The sequence below is a fragment of the Aegilops tauschii genome, chromosome 1, assembly GCF_002575655.3.
Source record: "Aegilops tauschii subsp. strangulata cultivar AL8/78 chromosome 1, Aet v6.0, whole genome shotgun sequence".
NCBI lineage: Eukaryota > Viridiplantae > Streptophyta > Magnoliopsida > Poales > Poaceae > Aegilops > Aegilops tauschii.
Window position 1 is genome coordinate 25,024,730 of NC_053035.3, and position 8,525 is coordinate 25,033,254.

Below are 8,525 nucleotides of genomic sequence, written 5' to 3' on the forward strand. Positions count from 1 at the left end.
TTGTAATGTATATATTTATAATATTGGACGTAAAAACAAAAGTGAAAAAAGAAAGCAAAAACCAAAAACAAATAAAAGTAAAAAAAGAAGAAGAAAAAAAACTAGTTTGTGGCCTCCGTTAGCTGGGACGGCCAGTATGGCGCTCACTCAGGCAGGGCTGGCATCCCACTCACGTCGAGCGAGGTATAGCCGCGCCCGTTGAAGCATGCCCGGTAGTGTGATATTTGTTGCTACTTGGGACTTTTTGTTTGGATGCCGCACACACCGGCGCTGTTATGGGCCAGTAAATGACAGCCTGTTTTCTTTTGCTATACCTTTCTGGCTTTCTTGGTTTCTAGGTCGGTTTTTTTTTCGCTTTCAGTTCTATGCAATTTTATTGATTTTCTAGTCGGGTTTTTCTCTTAGGTTTTCTAATTTTATTTCATCCAGTTTTACTGTTTCATTTTCCTTTATTTAAAATTATCATCGACTTAAAAAAATGATTTTTATAGTGGTCATCAGTGTTAGAAAAACGTATTTATAATTTTTAAGAATTTCAACAGTTTTTCATAACATTTTCATACATTTTTTAATATTATTCATGATTTTATTAATAATATTATCATGATCTTTAGAAATAAAAATGTTCATAAATTCTCTAAATATATGTTCACATAACTATAAGAATTGTTCATACATTGTTTTTAGAGAAGTTTGTGTTTTGATGAAAAACAAAACCTCATACTGAACCAAGAAAATCGTAACAAAAAAAATCACTGGATCCGAAATAATAAGAACAGTGGAAGAGTGCCCGTTATGTCTGACCTTGGTCAGCTCGTGATGCACACCCTTGTTCATTTTGGTGGACTATCAGTCATTGCGAACGATATATATGAGGTCTCCCTAGTGTGTGTGATTGTATCATCAAGCGGAACCAGTCAATAGCCCAGCCTAGATATACTAAAATGGGCAGGGATTAGCCCAAGCCACACTGTTTCACTTGCTGCATATTATTGCTTTGCTAAAAAATTCTGCGTGCTAAGTATAAATTGCGTCGGCACCACTACAGCTATAATGCATTGCTTTCAGTTTAGTCAATTGTGATCGAACCAAGCACCCCTCGGAGTGGACACTTCGGACCATATGCAAAGAAGGAGTATGCATGTGTTTCAATAGTAGACGGGTTTTCAATTGTACATATTTTGCAGGTGCTGTATTTTAGACCTGTAGAAAATCGTGTGCCAATAAGTACTTGAGGACCAGAAAACTTTGCAAAGTCCCGTTAATCAATATTGCTTTGGTTTTTCTAACCAGAAAACTTGAAGGATTTCAATATTATGTTACTCCCTTCGATCAAAAGTTCTACTAAAGTAGCGGCAAGTAATATGAATCGGAGGGAGTACATTACTTCCATATTGGATCCAAATTTAAAGCCTAGCAAATCAAAAGAGAAAAGGTAAAAAAGACGGTACAATTTTTACGAGGAATACAGATTGTAGAATTTGGCCCAGGATAATGCTTGGGGACCGTTCACGAAAGGAAAGTCTGCTGCGCCTGGGGGATGGGCGGCAGAAGATAGAGATGCCAGATCATTTCAGTATGCACATGCAGTCTCTAGATGGAGCATTTTATACTTTCCAGGGAGATGCCTTTGGAGCTTTTCGTTCACGGGGATTTTACGCAACAAATTAAAGAGGAAACGTACATTTGGACCAGAAGAACAACTTAAAGAGGAAGCATAAAAAAAGACTGTAGAGTTTTCTGAGGAATAAAGCTGGAGAATTGGACCCAGGATAATGCTTGGGACCGTTCACAAAACAGAGGTCTGGGCCTGGGGACGTAACAGCGTGAGTATGCACATGCAACCCTAAAAAAGGAGTATGTACATGCGGTGGTTAGATGCAGCAATTTATACTTTGCAGGGAGATGCCTTTTGAGCTTTTCGTTCACGGGAAGTTAAAAGCATACTCACATTTGCAAAACAAATTAAAGATGCTAGCACCCTATTCCACACACAGGTAAAGCTTACGAATTTATGCAAAGAGAAGCGCATAATTAGTAGGGCAAAGAAAAACACTACGATGGAATCGAATGATGACATACACATGCATGCATCGACGTGGCATATACTCCCTTTGTACTAAATCAGCGACACTTATTTTAGGACCGAGAGAATACATAGGATGGCATCATTTGTGATCGTTTAAAGCACTTTCAGAGCAGTTTTTCTTTTAAGAAACACAGAGCCGAAACACCCATACTCCCAACTATAATTATCGTCAGAGGAGCAACAGCACCTACTTCTGCATGGTAAAATAGCTGAAAATATGACTAGCACCCACGTTGAGTGTAAGACATGAACCCGGTGAGCAAGTTGCTTCACAAAGAATCCAACGAACGGAATATTCTCTCTCAAGCTATTCATTTATGTACACCAAAAGTATAATCAAATTTCCCACAGTAGGGGTCCATGATTCCCATTGCCATGGAAAGGTGCATGAAAAAAGATAAGGAATTAATAAAAGAAATAGAAAAAGGAAAAAAAGATAAACATACATGGAGATACGATTTGAGATCGTGCAGAACTGAGCACATGGAATAGCGTGCTAATGACAAAAGCTCGTGCCAAGGTTTCTTATCATGTCCAAATCTACAGTAAAAAAATTATTAGAAGACCATATTTGAGCATTAACGCGAACACAATACAACCCAAAATATAAGCACTGAAAAAATAAATTAAAGTACATTATTGGACTTACATAGTGCATTATAAATCCGGGCTAATAGCCAATATCCACTTTTTAGTATCATTTATATCAAATCCACATGTCTTAAATAAATCCTATTTTAACAAATAGGCAACCTCATCATCAACGATACCGGAAAGAACATTAGTAGTTCCATCGCGTTCTTGAGGACATGGGAGAAATCTCATAGTTAAGAGTCGTATGAATTTGAGCAAAGATTGATGCTGGATTATATGTTGCTTTAATTATCTGGTCATGATTTTCATACGTCAACTATATGTTAGTTCACATATATGGGCCTAGAGGAGTGCATTGTGTTATAATAACTCTAGGAGGGAACACATGAGTGTCATAACACCATTCTCTAAGAATTTACGAGTTATATCATTGCGGTTGAATAGGAACCCTAGAACTGATGACTATGGTTAGACTTTGTCATAATTGTCCTTAACAGTTGCCGATGCTTGCTAAGATTATAATCACAAGTATGGGTGAGGCAACGATTTTGCATTAAATAAGTTTAGCCCCTGTTCACATGTAAACAAATCAAGCAACACGAATCAATACAAGTTAGCATGAGCTTAACAACTAGGTGATATTCCTGCTGCCCTCTAGAGTGGACTAGTTTACAACTTTACATAGTAACACAATTTGTTTCTCCTTAGAATAATTAAGGATTGATCCAGTAGCCAAACTATTTTTGCTTTTTTGTATCTTGATATTTGCAACCATCCGACCAATAAAAAATACACAAGTACCACCCTTTTCAGCCTTGTAGTTATTCTTAATAAATTCCTAAGAGCCAATTCTTTCCACTCCTTGTTGCAATTGACAACTCGGCTTATGAAAAATATCTACAATTGATCCCATGTAATTACATGTTATCAACGTTGCACAAAAATATTGTGTGATGGCGCCTCTAGTTGGTACCAAGGCATAAAAACATCTCTTGCAAATCATGAGCACATCGCAGGAGATTAAAGGTTGAGCTATGAAAACTTAGTCTCCATAATGCTAAGTTATACTCATTCCAAATTACCTTCATTCAATTATGCATATTCATGGTTATATTTTAATTGAAAATTATTTGGAGCAAAATAGTGATGAGATACCCATATATAGAAGATAACTAAACGTACATGGTCTAAGAAGGGGACTTGAAGAGGCAAGATTGGTACACTGAATCTACTACAAAAGACGAAAATTGCGGAAAATATTTATGTAAGGCAATGCACTTATGAGATGGACTGTGTATGTGAATTATTGCAATTATGTGACTGTATTACAGACTGCAATGCACTTATGAGACGTGTGTGTTGGCGTGCACGTTTGTGTGTGCGCGCCTGTGGGCGTGTGTCTGTGTGTGCGCGCGCACGTGTGTGTAATTGTGGTTTGCTTTGATGGATTTCAGAGATGGCTTCAAAATAGAAATAAATGCATGCCCTAAGCGGACAATGCAGGTAGTTCTGCATAAGAGGTTTTTGAGCAGAAAACCTGCAATCCTAAGTATCAGAGGCGGTTTCACTACAGTTACTGCATTGGTAATTACAGGAAACTGTTTCAGAATGACCTCCAATAGTAGGAGTATTAGTCGATGTTTACTAGAGTCGAAAAGAAAACCCATCAGAGGGCTGTGTACAATAATCGGCTCCAGAGCCTTGTTTTCCATTAGTGTTCTTGCCTTGTTGTCGAGTGTGGACCACATCACCATGCCCATGTACATGCTCGAATGACATAGCCTCGCCGTGCAACTGCCGCCATGCCATGTTGATGTTGCCACGTTTGCAATGCTGGTGCATCTTCACACATCTGCTAACTTAAGGGGCTTAAATGGTCACGAATCACAATATGTATTTTTTTTCTTTTGGGAGACACCATGTGCATTGAGAAACCAGAATAGATCTATGTACCAGGTCAACAATTCCTAATTAAATGATATCGATAAATTGAGGAAGCATATATCCATCATCCTGATCGGTACGATTACAATGAAGTAGTTAACGTAGATTGGTGTACCTGATGGCTGGTTCCCGTGTTCTTCTCATACTGATTGTTGTGTAAGGTGCAGGACTTGTATATGTGCTGTCACATGCAACTCGGTCGGTATGAGCACTATATGCTAGATAACCGGCTGTGATGATTTCAGAGATCCCATGTGTGCGGTTGACAAAGAACTAACTGTTATAAGATTATTACAATAATTATGTAGAGGTTTAACGTATCAATATATTGTAAGGTTTCTATGGTTGTGATTTGGCTAGACACAATTAGGATGATCTATAGGTTCGGCTGCTTAGATAAACTTATGAAGATCTAACAACTATGATATATTTAGTCCTAAGAGGAGCTGAATGTTTTGTTTTCTAGGTTTCCAGCAAATCTCTCCTTTTCTCCTTATTGTGCTTTAATAAATTTAGGATTTCAATATAAATCTGACGTCAGATTTTTAGGGTAAAAAATCTGACACTTTCACATATGTCGGGTTCCGATCAACGCATGGCAATTAATTAATCAATGCAACATGGCAAATTTTCTGTTGATTTGTTTTTGATACAAGGCAATTTTCATCATGGAACCTGGCAAATCCTTATACACAAGCATGACTATTTTATCTGTTTTCACATTGCAAATTTGGTTGTCAGATTTTAATCGCTAAAAATCTAATGTCAGATTTATAACTTTCTGTTTATTTATCATATAATAATTGATATAGAATATATAAGGATGAGTATGATCAAACATCATGTGATAACCATAGAACTGATGTCGCGACCACTGTAATTGATATAGAATATATAAGGATGAGTATGATCAAACATCATGTGATAACCATAGAACTGATGTCGCGACCAGTGTAATTGATAGAATATATAATGATGAGTATGATCAAACATCATGTGATAACCATAGAACTGATGTCGCGACCACTGTAATTGATATAGAATATATAAGGATGAGTATGATCAAACATCATGTGATAACCATAGAACTGATGTCGCGACCAGTGTAATTGATAGAATATATAATGATGAGTATGATCAAACATCATGTGATAACCATAGAACATGAGGTCGCCACCACTATTATTCCAAGAATGGAAATGAGATATTACTGATTAAAAAAAAGCATGCAGTGCTATGATCACCGCACGCGCACTTATGAAACAAGAGTGCTGGGTAAAAAGAAAAAAGAAACCACGTACTGTACTAACGATATATTACAGGAAAGAGCAAGTAATTAAATTACACACAATTTATCACGGGATTGACTTCACGCAAGAAAAAGACGCAAAAGATGACTAAGCAGCTCGATCCAGTCGGAACACAAGTAATTAGCACAAATGGTACCCGCAAAAAAATTAAAGGGGGGGGGGGGGGGGGGGGCACAAATGGAGTTGTTCATGACAAACAAAAGGTAGCTCGGCAAGCACTGTCGGACGATTGGAGCAGCTCAGGCTAATGGTTTACCATCGGAGTCGGAGGGCCGAGAGACGGAGGCGGCGCCAGGGCGACGGAATCAGCGGCGTAGTCGATGTGGTGGCTCGGCTTGCAGGTGACCTTTTTGGCTGTGGTGCTTCGGCTGTGGCCAATGGTCACCGGCCAGCAATACTGTGTTGAGTTGGTCGGCGTTCCCACTCCCGAGGAGATTGTCATGTTTACCTGCAACATGGCTGTGAACTGGCTCATCCCTCCGTAGGTCCTCGCGATGTATGATAGCGTCTGCCTGTCCGTCATGGCGATCCACCTGTCCAGCGATTGCTTCTGCAACTTCTTGTTGATGTTGATCAAGGCGATCTGCGTCAACCCGGTGAAGGAGGGCGCGTTGGGCATGTCGAAGACGAGGACGGTGGTGATCTTGCAGATCGTGTTGGCGCGGCAGGCGGGTTTGTGGGCGTCCATGCTGATCCATAAGTCCACGCGCACCGCTGGTTCGTAGATTGTGAAAATCTCATCCATTTTCCCAGGATAGTGGGTGAGATTCGTCTCGTTCTTCAACCACAGAACCTGGGCTGCCTGGATATGTCCGTGGGTGAAAGAGAGGCTGATGTCCTCGCGGCGGAGGCCGGCAGTGAGCACCACCACGATACTGGCAAAGGCGAGCACAGCCACCACGGTTGCTACCGTGAAGCGCGCGATGATGAGGCACTGGAATTTTGTGCACTTGCCACCCTCCTCGGTTGCCATTTTTAGTGTCTGGCTACCCGCTGATGGCTAGCTCTTCTGATTCGAGTCAGCAGCATATATAAGTAGTACATATCTAAATGCATGTTGCAAGCGAAGTGCTCCTTACGGGCAAATGGGGCTACATAGGCCACATGTCATCCAGAGACACATCTGAACGCAGCCTAGGCTTTTCTTTTTCTTGATTGGTATGATTTTGGAGCGCTGATGCCCCTGTGGAAGAAGAACAGTCCAGAGATGCCTTGCACATGGTTCTTGTAAAAAAAGTGTGTGCGAATGTAGTCTACTACTATACATGATTTTAAAAACACAATGGTGTGTGATGCCTTGATAGAATATGTGTGTGTGATGTAGGCTATCATTCCACATAATTTTATAAACACAGCCATACGTGATGCCTTGCACACGCACTACTAGAATCTAGTTTTGTCCCGAGTTTCAATACTTCGCCCAGTTCATTCTATCGGGAACTCGGCAAACTTCTCTCTGTCAAGTTTGGTCCAAAATTGAATAGACAGTGATAAGCATCTCGGCGAGCTCTGGTTTTGCCAGGTTCCAATGAAAAACTACTCGGTGAACTAAATAAACTAGGTAGAATCTCAAGTTCGCAGAGTTCCCGGCGAAAACAACTTGGCAAGGCCTGACAGGTGGGCCCTATTGCATAGTAATCGATGGAGCTGTGAAGGTGGAGTTCCCGATAGAATATTTCCCCTTTTTCTTTAAAAAAAATAAGAAATCCAGGGGTCCCATCTTTGCGGAGTTCCTGATAGAATGAACTCGGCGAAGATTTGACCTCTCCACAAATGGTAAAAGGTTGGGTTTAGTCCCACCTCGCTGCGCGAGGCATGCGTCGACCGGCTTAAATTGTCGCGTCGGCAGACAGTGGTAAGCCTCTCTGTTGTTGTATTATGTCCGTCAATTAACATTGTGTGAACGAGACAAGTTGATACTAGATTTCATTTCATCAATTGATGATTGTTCATCGAGTGTCAAGTTCGTCTTGTTCATATACGTTGATAACCCTACTACAATGAAAGATTTTTTTTAATTTTACATAAATTTTTTTTTCCGTTTCCCTTCAGTTTTGTCGTTGTTTTCTTTATTTTCCTACAAACGTCTTCAATGTCAAAAAAAAACTTGTTTTTGTCTATGTTTGCCGAACTTCGGCTAAGGGAGACTCGACACAAGGCATAGTGGTTTAGTCCCACCTCGCTGCGCGAGGAGCAACGCGGCCTGTTTAAATAGTTGCGTCGCCAACTGTGGCAAGCTTGAGTCATCATTGCACCCTTTGTGGAAGATACGACTGTCACTATGAATATTCTCTGCTTATCTCTAGAGAAGATTCATAGTAACGGATCGTATCCCTTATGAAGTGAGCATTGATGTCTACTCGACTCTTTTTGAATCATTTCATCTCAAGCTCCGTCGGTCCATACTGCCCGTCTGGGTCGCTTTTTTTACCAGGCCGTCTACCCGATGGTTTGAGCGGGGTTTGCCGCGCTCATTGGGACCTCAACTGCATGTAGCGCGCATACCAACACTTAGCTCACGGCTAGGATATCGGCTTCATCATACGAAACCCGGCGAAGAAAGCCATATCCGGCTAGTCTGTGGATGA